Source organism: Chiloscyllium plagiosum, unplaced genomic scaffold (assembly GCF_037043375.1).
Source record: "Chiloscyllium plagiosum isolate Xiang-an unplaced genomic scaffold, Cpla_swu_hap1 HiC_scaffold_10, whole genome shotgun sequence".
NCBI lineage: Eukaryota > Metazoa > Chordata > Chondrichthyes > Orectolobiformes > Hemiscylliidae > Chiloscyllium > Chiloscyllium plagiosum.
The window spans coordinates 6,331,860-6,348,985 of NW_028270148.1; the positions used below are offsets into that span (position 1 = coordinate 6,331,860).

The 17,126-nt window shown below is 45.9% G+C and overlaps 1 pseudogene across 1 annotated transcript in view; it reads left to right on the forward strand.

Annotated features, from left to right (window-relative positions):
• The window catches only part of LOC122552555 (immunoglobulin superfamily member 3-like), a 92,325-nt pseudogene that overhangs the window by 23,037 nt on the left and 52,162 nt on the right, over nt 1–17,126 (forward strand). Inside the window, exons 4-5 of the transcript XR_015758332.1 lie at nt 1,827–2,174; nt 4,215–4,558. The product of XR_015758332.1 is annotated as an immunoglobulin superfamily member 3-like (transcript). The remainder of the gene's footprint in view (nt 1–1,826; nt 2,175–4,214; nt 4,559–17,126) is intronic.

A 17,126-nucleotide genomic window follows, 5' to 3' on the forward strand; every position in this document is an offset into this window, starting at 1 on the left:
ACATCCCACTTCTGTCTTTGAATGGCCCTATTCCTACACTAATCATCCTTTTATCCCTCACATACCTATAGAAAGCTTTAGTGTTCTCCTTTACTCTATTTGCTAAAGACTGCTTGTGTCCTCCCTTTGCTCTTAACTCTCTCTTTAAATCCTTCCTAGCTGATCTGTAACTCTCCATCGCCTTATCTGAACCATCTTGCTTCATCAACACATAAGCCTCCTTCTTCTTCTTCTTAACAAGAGATGCAATTTCTGTAGTAAATCAAGGCTTTCTTACCTTATCACGTCCTCTCTGCCTGACAGGGGCATACATATCAAGGACACACAATATCTGTTCCTTAAATCAGCTCCACATTTCCATTGTCTGCATCCCCTGCATTTTGCTACCCCATTCTATGCATCCTAATTCTTGCCTAATCGCATTATAATTGCCCTTGCCCCATCGATAACTCTTGACCTGTGGCATGTACCTATCCCTTTCCATCGCTAAACTAAACGTAACCGGATTATGGTCACTCTCTCCAAAGTGCTCACCTACAACTAAATCAAACACCCGGCCTGGTTCATTACCAAGCACCAGATCCAGTGTGGCCTCTCCTCTTGTTGGCCCTTCAGCATACTGTGTCAGGAAACCCTCCTGTACGCATTGGACAAAAACTGATCTATCCGACATACCAGTGTTCTACCATTTCCAGTCAATGTTGGGGATGTTAAAGTCCTCCATAATGACCACCCTGTTCCTTTCACTCCCAACCAGAATAATTTTGCTAATCCTCTCTTCCACCTGCCTGGAACGCTGCGGGGGCCTATAAAAACTCCAAGCAATGTGACCTCTCCTCTCCTGTTTCTAACCTCAGCCCACAATACCTCAGTAGACAAGTCCTCATCAAAACTTCTTTCAGCCACCATTATACTGTCCTTGACTAACAAAGTCACGCATCCCCCTCTTTTACCACCTTGCCTATTCTTAATGAAGGCACCAACCTAAGACTGAGACAAGGAGGAATTTCTTCTCTCAGAGGGTTCTGAATCTCTAGATCATCTTGTCACAGGGGGCTGTGGGGGCAGAGACCTTGCATAAAGTTCAGGCTGAGAGAGTTAGATTCTTGTTCAGTCGGGGAAATACGGAGACAACATAGGAGATTCCTGAAGAAGGGCTTATGCCCGAAATGTCGATTCCCCTGCTCCTTGGATGCTGCCTGACCTGCTGCGCTTTTCCAGCAACACTTTTTTCAGCACTGATCTCCAGCGTCTGCAGTCCTCACTTTCTCCTAGACAACATAGGACAGTAGATGTGAGGAATGTCTCATCAGCTGTGATTCTAATGATGGTGGAAGAGACTTAAGGGGCTGAATGGCCTACATCTATTCCTATTTCTAACAAACAGTATTGAAAGAAATACTCCCGTCATCTGCTTCAGAGATGTATATTTCCTGAACACTAGGTGAACTCCTGTGTTGATCCTTGAATGATACCCTGGGATATTTCACATCCTCCTGTAAGGTCAGACTTGGTTTAACACCTCAGGTCAGTGCTGCCTGTTCGAAACACACTGCCTTAGTGCTGCTCTGGATGGCCCCAATGTCTGCTCAAACCTCTGGAGGGGGAGGCAATCCCATCGCCTTCTGCCTCAGAGACAGAGAGCTCCCAATACACCACAGCTGACAGACTGCACCCTGTTGAGTGTACTGTATCCAGCCCCATACCTTAAATGTGTAGTGCATTAAACACCAGGTGATTGTCAATATTTTTGATATATTCCTAAAATTTGAAAGATGAAGTAATATATTTCTCTCTGCTAATCTCCATCTGTTTCCCACACACAGACCCATTGGCTGATCCAGTCCTCATTCAGGATCCAGTGGTCAGCAAGGTACCAGAGGGTGAAACTGCCGAGTTCCAGTGTGCCATGTACAATGCCAGTGTGACTGACACTGATGTCCACTGGCACTACCAGCGACCTGGCAGCAACAGGAAGTGGGTGATAAGCCACTTTGTGAATGGCACCCTCACCAAGGCCCAGGGTTTCCACAATCGTGTTCATCTTTCCAGGAATGTCAGCAGGAACAGTTACATTCTGAGCCTTGTAAATGTGACTCGGAATGATACTGCTGTGTACAGCTGCAGTGTGTGGGGCTACATCTATGGAGCAGGGAGCCAGCTCAATGTAACTGGTAAGTCAATGGGAGGGAACATAGGCAGCTGCACAGAACCAACTGAGAACTGTTTTACCTTCACACTGTAGAGCAGACAAGTGGAAATTTATTATTTTATCCAACATGTTTCATATTGGGGCATGGAATGGGCAGTGGGAAGGTTAGTTCCAGAGGCAAAATACAAAGGTTGAATTGTGGAAATATGAGAATGGATTGATACTTTTTCTATCAAGCCATGGATATGGGTGTGACTGGGCTGGACCAGCATTTACTGCTCCTCACTCATTGCCCTTCAGAACATAGCAGTGAGCTGCCTCTCTGAATATCTACAGCTTTGATTCCATCGAGAATGTTGCTCAGCTATTTCAGAGGGCAGATTGGAGTTGGCCACATTTCTGGATTCAGATACAGGCCAGACCAAAGGTTACACATTGCTGCCCCTCAAGGTTATCAGTGAACCGGATGGCTGTTTTCATTCACTCGCTGGGCCTGTCCCTAGTTGCCCCTTAAGAAGGTCATGGTGAGTGCCCCTCTTGAACCACTGCAGTCCATCTGCTATTGGTGAAGCCTCAATACCTACAGGGAGGGAAGTCCAGGATTTTGACCGAGCCACAATGAAAGAAAGGTGGTAATATATCCAAGTTGGGATTGCGAGTGGCTTGGAGGGATGCCAGCTGGATTTGGTGTACCCATATATATGCTGCCCTTGTCCATCTAAACGGAAGTGGTGGCTTTGGAAGATGCTGTCTAGGAATCTTTGGTGAGTTTCTGCAGTGCATCTTGTAGATAGTACACACTGCTGCTACTGAGTGGTGGTGGTGGAATGAGTGGACATTTCTCTGGTGGATGCGACTATGAAGAAGCAAGCTGCTTTGTTGAGAATAGTGAAAACTTCTTGTATAATATTTGAGCCCTAAGTATCCAAATTGCTTGACAGATTTCCATCACAAATGTGGCTTTTGCCTTGTAAATGGTGGACAGACTTTGGGGAGTCAGAAGGTGAGTTACTTGCTGCAGGGATTCAAGTTTCTGACCTGATGTTGCAGATATTGTATTGATGTCTCATGATTCTTCTTCAGCCCCATTAAGAGAAGTAACTTCAGACTCAAAACGTAACTCTGATTCTCTCTCCATAGATGCTGTCAGACCTGCTGTGCTTCTCCAGAACTTTCAGTTTTATTTCCGATTTCCAGCATCAACAGTATTTTGTTTCTCTCTGATGAATGACAGCCCATTCTAAAGGCTGGGAAAGTTAAAATGTTCAATTCCTTAACTCCAGGACAATGTACAATCAATCCTCCAGACGGGGACGAACACAACAGCTGACATGGTTTGATGATTTGGGTGCATCTATTAACATCTGGCTGGGAGCAGCCATGTTGGATGGACAGCCCAGAAGGCAGTTGTGAGGACAGCACCAGGCATTGAGCTGAGTGGGCAGTGAACACAAACTCTGTTTCTCCATCCTCAGGCACTGCTAGAGCTGATGAGTTTCTCCAACATTCCCTGCTTATGTCTCTCATTCTTTGAGGTTTTTGATGATACAGGAGGAGATAGTCACACCTTTTGGGAAGATACTGCCAATGAGTTTCTCTTTTTCCTGCGGAATGTTCACTGACTTTCAAAAGGCTTCTCATGGCTCTTCAAATCAGTACGGAGAGATTCCAATTGCGGGTTAATCTGCAAAGGACATCATGAGACCGAGGGGAGGCATTTTCTAAGATTCTGGCAGCACAGTGGTTCAGTGGTTAGCACTACTGCCTCACAGCACCTGGGTTCAACTTCAGCCTCAGGTGACTTTATGTGTGGAGTTTCCACGTTGTCCTTGTGTCTGCACGAATTTCCTCCAGTTGCTGCAGTTTCCTCCCACTGTCCAAAGATGTGTAGGTTAGCTGGATTGACCATGCTATAATGATGGATTTTGGCGATAAAGGTGGGTGAATCTGACTGGGATATCATTTAGAAGGTCAGTGCAGGCTTAATGACCCACTGTCCTCTACCTGCACGGTAGGGATTCAATGAATCTATGATCCAAATTGCGTGTATTTCTCCCAAAAGATGCAAATCCCCCAATCCTTTACCAGTCCCCAACCCTGTAACATTGTCACCAAGGGTCACACTGCCCGGTTACAGTGCACCATGAGGAACACTGCAGTGACACACACCAATGTTTACTGGTACCAGGGCAGACCGGGAATAACACAGAGTGGGTTTTAACACACACCACGAGGAACATCACACAATGGAGCCCAGGATTCACTGAGCGATTCCAGTCTTCTAGAGACCCTCCAATAACAGCTTCATTCTGACCATCACACATCTGTAGTCCAGAGACACTGGGGTCTATCACTGTGAAGTGTGGGGAGATATCAGTGGGATGGGAACCCAGGTGACTATAACAGGTACGCCCTGTTGACACGATACTAACCAATCTCTGATGGACAGGCTGTTATGGGGGTTCATTTTAGTCCTCATCTTACAGTTTTAACTGTTGGCTCAAGATGGGTTTTTTTAAATGACAAACTTCACATTGTTTACAACAAATCAAATCAGCAATTGTAAACTTCACTTGGTACTCATTAGGAAGACATTTCCTATTGGCTAATTGTTGGTGGAACATTTTAACTTATAATTTTGCAATTGAAAGTCTCTGGAGCCCAGTGAACCCTTCCTCATTTGATGGGGGTATTTGTGGTGATGAGTCCTTTTCTCTGTCGAGGGGACACTCCTCAGTAAGGTGCAGGGAATTGTGTGTCTCTCCATACGTGTGTGACAGAGGGCTTTGGGCTGAAGCCCCCTGAGGGAGGGAGTTAGCTGCTTCAGGGATTCTGGCTGGTTCTCATCCTGTTCAGCAAGGCCCTCTCTCAGTATGGGAGCTCCAAAGCAGCCTTTGGACAGATGGCCTTTGACACAAGGGAAGAATGGGTCAGTGATATCCACTGTCTCCTTATTCTGAAGGACATCTTGTTAGTGGAACTTGCTCAGAAATGTTGCGCCGTATGGAGCACTCTGATGGAGAGGGAACACCAAGTGGATCATTGTGGAGAGGGAGCACAGATCACTTCATCTAGCTTATGGGTTTTCATCAGTCACCAGAGGTGTCAGGGAGGGGGAGAGAAGTTTGTGAGGACAGGAAGCTGGGGGAGATCTGTTAACAAAAAGGTTCTAGTAACGAAACACATTATTACCTTCAGTGCACTGTCAGTGAGACGTGAGAGATGATGCAGAGGGTCAGACAGGTGCCCAGTAGCCTGTTGCTGTGGAGGCTCACATCCTCCATCAGTGCTGTGCTTCCACTCACTCTCATTTTAATTCTCAATCCCACTCTGACCTTGACCTCAAACACTGTTTCAATGAATTTCAAAATCAGCTCCAGGGAAGCCATTACATCATTTGACCTGGGATTTTACAACGCTGCAAACTCAAACTTGATCAGGACTAAGTACATTTGTCCTCTAACCTCAGATGGAATCATTGATAGCCTTATTTCTGGAAATCCTGATGAAATCCTTGGCTGTGAACAGCAGATGTTTGTCATAGTGACTTTGGCACAACCATTCCATTAATTTAAATCAACACATGTTCCGCTCCTGGTCAAATGCTGTTTCTGTTTGGTGTTCCTTTCCATAACTTGGCTTGCTCAACTATATGTTATGATCACTCTTGCAGACAGCATTGTCTGATGTCTTGACATTTCTTGCTGTAGAGAATACCTTGATTTCTTTTACAAGAAAGGAAGATTTTTGCTTGATCCACCACTACTGTTTTGGGAGTGAACCTGCTGGGCGGCACGGTGGCACAGTGGTTAGCACTGCTGCCTCACAGCGCCAGAGACCCGGGTTCAATTCCCGCCTCAGGCGACTGACTGTGTGGAGTTTGCACGTTCTCCCCGTGTCTGCGTGGGTTTCCTCCGGGTGCTCCGGTTTCCTCCCACAGTCCAAAGATGTGCAGGGTCAGGTGAATTGGCCATACTAAATTGCCCATAGTGTTAGGTAAGGGGTAAATGTAGGGGTATGGGTGGGTTTCGCTTTGGCGGGTCGGTGTGGATTTGTTGGGCCGAAGGGCCTGTTTCCACACTGTAATCTAATCTAATCTAAAATCTAATCTGCCATTGTTTGTACCTCATCTGGAACACAGGCTATACCACTGTCATATCTGATCAGTGTAATCCTGAAACTCTGTGTGCACAGTAGCATCTTTGACATGCTTTACAAACCCAATAACTCATGATCAATCTTGACCTGAAATTTCACTCCCACAATGTAATCTGAGAAATGTTCACATCCCTATGGACCTGCCAATGTTCCTGCCTCAATGATTGTGGAACAGTGTTCAGTGCTCAACAAAGCTATTGACACAAGATAATCCGGTTTTTATGTTGTCAGTTAGCACTTGGAGAAGGAATAACTTTTAATCCTGTGAACGATGCATCCACAGATACCAAAATGAAAAAGTGCAGATTGGAATGCACTAAAACATCAGGACAGAGTGGCTTTACATGAATACTTCAAAAGCTGCAGTCTGCTCCTTACTTCAGTACTAAAGAGTCTAACAGTCAGACAGCAATGATACAGTCCCTTCACTCCAACTTGTCCATGCTGACCAGGTATCCAAAACTGAACTACTGTCAGATGCCTGTGTTTCACCTATGTTCCATTAAACCTTTCCTATACAAGTAGCTGTCCAAATGCCTTTTCAAAGTAACTGTACTCACCTCTACAACTTCCTCTGGCTCTCATTGCGTATACGCAGCTCCCTCTGCAACAAAACATTGCTCCTCAGTTCCCAACCTATGCAGCCTCTCCTTATAACTCAAACCCTCCAGTCTGGCAACATCCTTGTAAATGGTTTCTGCACAACATCCTTCCCATAGCAGAGTCACAAGAATCATATTCGAACATTGTTGTACTAGAAAAGCACAGCAAGTCAGGCAGCATCCTAGGAGCAGGAGAATCAACGTTTCTGGCATAATCCCTTCATCGGGGTGATTTCATCATTCCTGGTGAAGAGCTTATGCGAGAAAGGTCGATTTTCCTGCTCCTCAGATGCTGCCTGATCAGCTGTGCTTTTCCAGCATCACACTCTCAACTCTGAACTCCAGCACCTGCAGTCCTCACTTTTTCATCCGACAAGAATCAAATGCAGTATTCTAATAGTATTCCATACCTCACTAAAGTCTTGTAGAGCAGCAACATGTCATTGCAAGCTCTTTTACAGTTTCAGTAAGACAAGCTAAGTTATCGATTAATTTTCTCACTGATTCACCATGCCTCAAAAGCATTCTATCTTACGGACATCAGTGCTGGAAATTCACCGATAGACCTCGTCTTCCTTTGATACACCATGAATCCTAGTTCTTGGAAAATGCAAGTTTAGAATCTCATCACCTGTCACGGTAACTGGCATTTCCTCATTTCAAGCACAGTGAACAGTGGTGTGCCACGAAGATCGGTGCTGGGCCCACTGCTTTTCGTCATTTGTGTATATGATTTGGATGTGAAGAGAGGAGGTATGGTTCGTAAGTTTGAAGATGACACCAAAATTGGAGATGTAGTGGATAGCAAGGAAGGTTACCTCAGAGTACAACAGGACCTCGATCAGATGGGCCAATGGGCCCAGGAGTGGCAGATGCAGTTTAATTTAGGGAAATGTGAGGTGCTGCATGTGAGGTCCTGCTGCAAATCAGGGCAGGACTTCTCCACGTCATGGGAATGTCCTGGGAGTGTAGCTGAACAAAGAGACCTTGGAATACAGTTTCATAGTCCCTTAAAAGTGGAATCACATGTAGATAGGACAGTCAAGAAGGTGTTTGGTACGCTTGCTTTCATTGGTCAGTGCATTGCGTTTTGGAGTTGGGAGGTCACGTTGCAGCTGTACAGGACATTGGTTGGGCCACTTTTGGAATACTGCATGCAGGGGCAACATTTTCATGCAGAGCATAGTGCGTGTATGGAATTGAGCTGCGAGAGGAAGTGGTGGAGGCTGGTACAATTACAATATTTAAAAGGCAGCTGGATTGGTGTACGAAGAGGAAGTGTTTAGAAGGATATGGGCCAAATGCTGGTAAATGGGACTAGATTTATCTAGACTACCTGGTCAGCATTAACGAGTTGGACTAAAGGGTCTGTTTCCATGCTATACAGTTCCAAAAGGCTATAACCCAGTGAGTAGGGCCTGCATTCTGTTGTGCTTTGACATGTTCCTCAGCCTTTGGTTATGGTACCCCTTCAATTGCCACACATGAGGATGTCCTCATAACTCTGCTGTTCTCTTGAAAGAGATCCACACAAAATCTCAGTCCTCCATTTGTCTTTACAACAGTTATTAATGGTGAGAACCATTGTGTCTGCATTTTGACCGGTGTATGACCCTACTATCAATCATGGTGTCCAACTGAGGGATTACTTTTCCCTTCAGAGGGTGAGGAATTTTCCAGGTCGTGCATAAGCCGATAGGTTTCGTGTCTTCTGACCAAATAATGTGATACCCCTGCCTTAGTTTACCTAAATCTTTAATTACCTTTTGAAATGCTAGCTGACATTCTCCTATCTTCATTCTGATGTATCCGACCTACTCTCTCTCAGAGACCTGGGCACATATTTACATTTCTGCTCAGCAATGAGGCAGGCTGCTTGTCCAGGAGACATAATGCTTCAGTGCAATGTCATTCACTGTGAGTAATCTTCACTGTGAGCAGTACTCACTCCTGAGGATCTCTGCCTCCTGGTCCTTGGAGATGTTTCTGACTCTCACTGACTTCAACTGAGGCAAGCTGTCAGCCCGCATTGAAACAGCTGTGTCACGTTCCCATCCTGTTTCAAAGCCTTGCACCTTCAAGTTAATGACTTCCATTGCTCTAGACATTCTCCTCTTGCAGGAACTAGTCTTGGTTTTCGAGTGAAGGTGATTTTTCCACACAGTATTTTCTCAAGCAGCCAAACTGACCACACACTGAGAGCACTCCATCGCACTCTGCTGGACTGTCATTGCACTGTCATTGTGTTTGGCTCGATACAACGTCTATTCGATTTCACCAATGATGTTGATGACTGCCCTTCTGAAGTGTGGGCGTTTGGGGGGGTGTCAACACCAGCTTGGAGCCTGGCCGTCTGATCATATCAGAAAATTCTCAACAATTCCTCACGGAACCGACTGATTGTGGAGCCTGATGTCTGTCTGTGCATCAGAGCAAATTATCTATTCCAACAGGATGTTCTTGAGATCAAACACCTCTTTCTAAGAGCTTCTTCATCTTTCCTCAGGGTTCAGGCATGTATTTTGTGGACTGTGGACCAAATATGGGAGGAGATATTGCTTTAAGCCAAAGAAACAGTGTGAGAAGTTGTTTGCAGTTTTAATAAATGTTACTGCAACACATGAAACATTGCCTGAAGCAGCGGGCAGAGAATGAGCATCTCATCAGCATGTCATAAAGCAAGCAATGTTTGTGATTCTGATGGGGGCGAGAACTTGGCTGCTCAGAGTTTTTCTTTTTTCATCAAATTACAAAGACTCTGGGAATAATGGGGCTCAAGTTTGAGCTCCCTTCCCCAGTGAGGTACAACACCATCATGGGCCTTCTACGGGGAAGTATAAATGGTGCTGTCTTGTGTATGTGTGTGTAAAGAGTGATCACACAACCACCAATAATTGGTGGCCACCACTTCCCACCCCTGGCCAAGTAGATGCTCCATTTAACAGCTTAAACATGTCATTTCCTTTCACAGAGATAACTCACCTCGGGAAGACAAAACTTGTTTGGTTTATTCTGGGAGCTCTGTTTGGAATTACAGGAGTAATTTTATTCATTGGATATACATGTCTGATAAAAAAGCAGTCTTCCACATGTGAGTCAATCGTTCACTTTGTCTTGATTATTGTAGGTGGTCATGTTTGAGCCATTCATGAAATGTTGGCTGTTTCCTTCCCAAATGGGCATTATGTACCAGATGGGCATTTACAACAATCAAAGACAGTTTCATGGTCACCGTCACTGGGACCAGGATTCAATTCCAGAACTTGTTTTAACAATAAGTTGAACTGAAATTTCACCAAGTGCTCTGTTGGGTTTGAAAGTAATTGTACATTAGATTTAAAAGATCCAGGTAAAGTAGCCATAATCCCACTGGACTATCGTACTATTCACTCATTAAACAGAAACAACTCAGGGAGCTCTGACCTTAGGGTCACCTTGCCTCAGACGACAGTTTAAGAAGGACAGTCCAACATCGTGTCCTCAGCTGCTGATGTCAATGTGCTTCAAAAACCAGCCGTCCAGCCAGCTGAGCTAACCAATGTCCAGAAATGAGCACGTGTTGGAGAGGATTAGATAATGTTAACAGTAGCAGTCAGGTGACAGATTCTGGAGAATGAAGAAGTATTCTATCCCAGACAGAAATGTCCTATCTCCCAGTCCATTCAGTGCTACTGTGTAAATATAGAAAACTTTATAGAAACCTCCCAGAGTCCAATGACAGTCACTCTGAGAATAAGGAAACCAGGCCACAAATTACTTGAAGAGACATCCAACTCAGATCCTCAACTGGAACTAAATCTGAAAACTCCCAGAGCATTAGCCTGAGCCTCTGGATTCCTGTAGAACAGTAACATTACCACTCTGTCCCCATCTGCCCGACTAGAACAGGAACGACCAGAACTAAATGTTCAGCAAGCCGGGAATGGAGTGATTCTTGGCAGCAGATCAATGTGGTGAAAATGACTGGAACTGATGTTTGATCATTGCTTTCACAGCACAATCCGGACCAGCTGATGATCCGAACACAACTGCAGATTATGAAAATGTGAGAACACTGCAGGTGAGTTCAGGTGGTTTTTGAGGATGTTGGATTCTGTCATGGGAAGGCTCGATCTGATGGGACTTGTCTGACCGTGTGTTTGAGCCTTTTGTCACTGAGCGTCGGATTTCAGTGTTAGAGTGGGAGGTATGACACAGATCACTTCCCAACTTAAAAACCCGAGCCTCTCACCTGTGCCCAAACCCACAGGATGCGATGAGGCAATCCACACCCACCAAAACCTCCAAGGTGCCTGACCCGATTGTGAGTAACTATAGACCAGAAGATAAAAGAATCTGCTCCACCATTCGGTCATGGCTGATACCTTTCTCCATTCTCCTCCTGCCTTTTCCCCATAACTCTTGAACCCATTAGTCATTAGTAATCTCTTAGATGTCTCTCAGTTTATCTTAAATACACTCAATGACTCAGCCTCTTCATCGCTCTGTGGTAATGAGTTCCCTAGATTCACCATGCTCTAGATGAAAAAATTCCTCCTCATCTCAGTTCAAAAGAGTCGTCCCTTCACCCTGAGGCTGTGTCCTTGGCTCCTAGTTTCTCCTATTAGGGGAAACATTTTCTCCACATCCATTCTATCCAGGCCCCTCAATATTCTGTAATTTCAATCAGATCCCCCCCATCCCTCTCAAGTCCAGCGAGTACAGACCCAGAGTCCTCATCCCCTCCTAAGAAGACAAGCCCGTCATTCCCTGGGACACTCTTGTAAACCTCTTCTGTACACCATTCAACACCAGCTCATTTCTCGGAGATTGCTCACAATATCCCAAATGCAGTCTGACTAGAGCATTTTACAGTCTCAGCATTACACCTCTACTGCTGTTCATTTCCAGCCCGATTGAAATAAATATTAACATTGTATTTGGCTTCCTAACTGCCAACTGAACCTGCATGTTAACCTGAAGATGACTCCAAAATCCTTTTGTGCTTCAGATTTCCGAACACTTTCACCATTTAGAAAATAGTCTCCGCTCCCAAGAGGGCAGGATGGAGGGTTTATAGAAACAATATGGAACAGGAACAGGAGAAGGCCATTTGGCCCCTCGAGCCTGCTCTACCATTCAATAGCATCATGGCTGATCACTGCATCTTTGGTGAAGGGGCAGGTGTTATTTGAGGACACTCATATTTCCGAGGAAAGGTGCCCCCTCTGGGAGAGAAAAGGAGCAATGGAGACTTCCATTTCACCAAGGGCCTTCTGCCCCTCTACATCATCCTTTTTATCCCCAACGATGGCTGAAATGGATATCCAGGACTCCGTAAGCCGAGGGCCACAGTGGGCACTGTGTACACCTTTCCAATCTAATCTTTCACATCCTCAGCTCATGAAAGGTGATCTTATACCTTCATGGTTTGAGCCTGTGGCTCAGACCATGGAATCTGCTCTGAGACAATTCCTCACCCCCTGAGCTGATTGAGATTTGATGCACATCCCAGAACTTTATTTTTATAGCTGCCTGATTCGTTCCACCAGAGTCCATGTGATTGGGTCAGATTATCATCAATTTGGGGAATATCCTTCACTTTCGGTTTGATTAGATTAGATTAGATTAGATTAGATTAGATTAGATTAGATTACAGCGTGGAAACAGGTCCTTCGGCCCAACAAGTCCACACCGCCGAAGCGCAACCCACCCCTACATTTACCCCTTACCTAACATTACGGGCAATTTAGCATGGCCAATTCACCTAACCTGCACATCTTTGGACTGTGGGAGGAAACCGGAGCACCCGGAGGAAACCCACACAGACACAGGGAGCACGTGCAAACTCCACACAGTCAGTCGCCTGAGGCGGGAATTGAACCCGGGTCTCTGGCACTGTGAGGCAGCAGTGCTAACAACTGTGCCACCGTGCCACCCATGTACAGTTATAAATCTGCTTGGCTCTGACTTTATTGCTGTTCCTGGTTTAAGTACAGTGTGTAGCTAACTGAAGAAACAACTAAAGATGGTGCATCATCCCAGGGAACTCAGGAACCAACAGTAACAATGTGTTAAACACTACTTTACATTTCATTCCAGAACACAGGATATTCTCCAGAAGATTCCAATGCTACATACACGGTGAGAATTTAAAATTTCAAAATATGGGAAAATTACAAACATCCTTACATTGTGCATCTGTTACTAGGTCCCAGTCTGTAATATTTCTCTGTTTTCTGATAGACGTTACAGCCAGTGGATCAGTCTGTTTACAGCGACCTTAAAGGTATGTTGCTGGAACACTAACAAGGGCTCAGGAGAAGCTTGTGGATCGGTTACATTCTGCATCAAAGAGGGAAAGTGTGGGAAAGTTTCATTGAAATGAACAGCAAAACTGCATAAAGCAGCAGAGAGCAGTCAGTCCCATGTTGTGGCAGGACTTCATTTGAGTCGTGTGTCACTGTATGGAAATGCACCTTTCAGATGTCATTTACACACACAGACACATGCACACACCCACAGTGACCAGTCCCTGCAATCGAGAGTGACCATGCTAACCGGTCCCAATGACTGGGAGTGACCATACTGACCAGTCCCTGAGACTGTGAGTGAACACACTGACCAGACCATGGGACCAGGAGTGACCGCACTGACCAGTCCCTGTGTTTGGGAGTGACTGCACTGATCAGTCCCTGTGACCAGGAGTAACTGCACTGACCAGTCCCTGTGACCAGGAGTGACCACACTGATCAGTCCAGTGACCATATGGACCTGTATTAAAGCTCACTGCTGCTAATGATGCTGAACTCTTGGAGTAGCTCACTCAATCCTGAGACCTCAGACATTCACTGAAAATGTCTTTTATTGTCAAATTTCACAACATCGATGTTTGATTTTACTGAAACAGGCAAGAAATAAACCGCTGACAGATAAACTGCTGAACAAATCCTTCCTGAGGGATGAAGACACCACATGGATATTTTGATCAAGAAAGATCATTGGACCAAACAAGTCTGTTCTCCATCTTCTTTCCCAATCCCCTCTCCTGTTCCTGAAACTGCTCTGATTCACTGCTGCCCACAGCTTCTCTGCTCACATCAGCAACACTTATTGGTTACACATTCCACAACTGGATCCATCTTTGAGTAGTTTTCATTAATTCTTTCCTGGAATGTAGGCCAGCATTTGTTCCCAATCCCTAACTGCCCTTGAGCTGATTGATACTTGGGGCCATTTCAGGGGGCAGCTGAGAGTCAGATATATTACTGTGGCTCTGGAGTCACATGTAGGCCAGATTAAGGATGGCACATTTCCATCCCAAAAGGGCGTTAGGGATTTTATAATCCTCAGTGATGGTTTCATGGTCACCATCACTGAGACCAGCTTTCTACTTAACTTTACGAACTGAATTTGATTTCCATCAGCTGCCAGAGCAGATTTTAACCATGTTTCCACATAATGTTATGGATTATTCATCCAGTGACAATTCTGCCTGACCACAATCTCAGAATGAACATTACCTAGTGGGGTTCAAGCTGACTTTAATCATTACCTCCTTCACCGTCTTCTGTTCCTCATAGTTTTTCATCAACTTCCTTTGAAACCCGCCTTCACCATCGTAAGAAGTTTAATTTGATCAAACTGAATTCTTCTGCCTTGCTTCCACACAGCACCTCCTCTCATTCCCTGGCTGCTCCCTCATTCACTGACCCTACCCCACTTACTGACCCCTCCCTAACTCATCCATCCTCCCTCACTCACAGCCCCTTCCCACTCACTGCCCCCTACCTCACTCACAGCCCCTTCCCGCTCGCTGCCCCCTCCCTCACTCACAACCCCTTCCCCCTCGCTGCCCCCTCCCTCACTCACAGCCCCTTCCCTCTCACTGCCCACTCCCTCACTCACAACCCCTTCCTGCTCACTGCCCCCTCCCTCACTCACAGCCCCTTCCTGTTCACTGCCCCCTCCCTCACTCACAGCCCCTTCCCTCTCACTGCCCCCTCCCTCACTCACAGCCCCTTCCCGCTCACTGCCCCCTCCCTCACTCACAACCCGTTCCCGCTCGCTGCCTCCTCCCTGATTCACAGCCCCTTCCCACTCACTACCCCCTCCCTCACTCACAACCCTTTCCTGCTCACTGCCCCCTTCCTCATTCATGCCCCCTCCTTCACTTGCCCATACCTCTCCACTCACTGCCCTCTCCCTCAGTCACCTATCCTCCCTCACTCACAGCCTCTTCCTGCTCACTGCTCCCTCCCTCAGTCACTTCCCACCCCCTCACTTGCCCACACCTCTCCATTCAATGCCCCCTTCCGTCACTCACTCTCACAGTTCCCTAACTCACTGCCCTCTGCTCACTCGCTCCCTGCCCCTCATTCACTGTCTTACCCCTCCCTCCTACCTCACTCACATCCCTCCCAACTCAGTGCACATTCACTTATTCCTTGACCCTCTCTCACTCCCTCCCTGATGCCCCCTCACTGCCCCTCCTTCTCCCTCATTAACTCTTCTCTCCTTCCCTCGATAATCTGAGGGATACCTCACTCTCAGGCAATGAAGTTGCTTCAATGCCCTCTGTTATTTTCTCACAGACCCGGGCCACCTGTCAGCTCCTTGTCTCTTTGACTGGAAGCTTGGTTCTGATGCAGAGTGACACCAACAGCGTGGCTTCAATTCCCGCACCAGCTGATGTATCATAAAGGACTCTCCTTCTCAATCTCTCCTCTCACCTAAGGCGTGGTGACCCCTACCAGTCGTCTCTCTCTCTCTCCGATGAAAGAGCCGCCCTCTGGTACTTTGACAATGTTACCTTTTACCATGACTGTATAAAGCACAGCTTTCCCCAGTGTAAACCCTCAAATTGCAGTTTTGGATTGTGCTGTATTGGGCTGAAGGACACTAACAAATATTGTAACCAATTTCCTGTTGTGTTTTTTGATGAGTCAGCACAAGGTTGGATGTATAGCAGGGAAAACACTGTGACTGCATCACACTCACTGGGATTGAGTTATTTGCTGATGTACTATTTTCACTCTGAGTTATTGTAAATGCTTTGGCCAGAGTAACATGATATCAAGAAAAAATTGGAGATACTGGATGCTGCAATGGCTATGAGCGCTGACACCATAGTGTCCAGCTATAGCACTGAACCCTTGTTCACCAGAACTTGCTGCACCCATAGCCAAGCTGTTCCAGTACAGTTACAATCCTGGCATCGACGTTAATCCCATGTCAATTTCACCAGTTTCCTCAACTCCTCTTCCCCTACATAATCCCAGATCCAACCCTCAAACTCAGCATCGTCCTCCTGAACTGTGTTACCTGTCCATCTTCCTTGCCACCATTCAACTCCACCCTCCACTACAACCTATCATCAGCCCCCACCACTGCATCTACCTATCACCTTCCCAGCTACCTTCCCCCCCAATCCCACGAACCTCCCATTTATCCCTTAGCCTCACCCCGCCGAACATGGTTAACGTGGTACCACTATTTAAGAAAGGTGGTAAGGAAAAGCCAGGGAACTATTAATCAGTGAGTCTGACTTCAGTGGTGGGCAAGTTGTTGGAGGAGATCCTGAGGGATAAGATGTACATGTATTTGGAAAGGCAAGGACTGATTACAGATAGTCAACATGGCTTTGTGCATGGGAAATCAGGTCTCACAAACTTGATTGAGTTTTTTGAAGTAACAAAGAAGATTGATGAGGCCAGAGCAGTAGACATGATCTATATGCACTTCAGTAAGACGTTCAACAAGGTCCCCCAAGGGAGACTGGTTAGCAAGGTTAGATATCATGGAATACAGGAAGAACTTGCCATTTGGATACAGAACTGGTTCAAAGGTAGATGACAGAGGTGGTGGTGGAGGGTTGTTTATCAGACTGGAGGCCTGTGATCAGTGGAGTGCCACAAGGATTGGTGCTGGGTCCACTACTTTTCATCATTTGGATGTGAGCATAAGAGGTATAGTTAGTACGTTTGCAGATGACATCAAACTTGGGGGTGTAGTGGACAGCAAATAAAATTACATCAGATTACAATGGGTACCTTGATCAGTTAGGCTAATGGACTGAAAAGTGGCAGATGGAGTTTAATTTAGATAAATGCAAGGTGCTGGACTTTGGGATAGCAAATATTAGCAGGATTTATACACTTAATAGTAAGATCCTGGAGAGTGTTGCTGAACAAAGACACCTTGGAGTGCAGGTTCATAGCTCCTTGAAAGTGGAG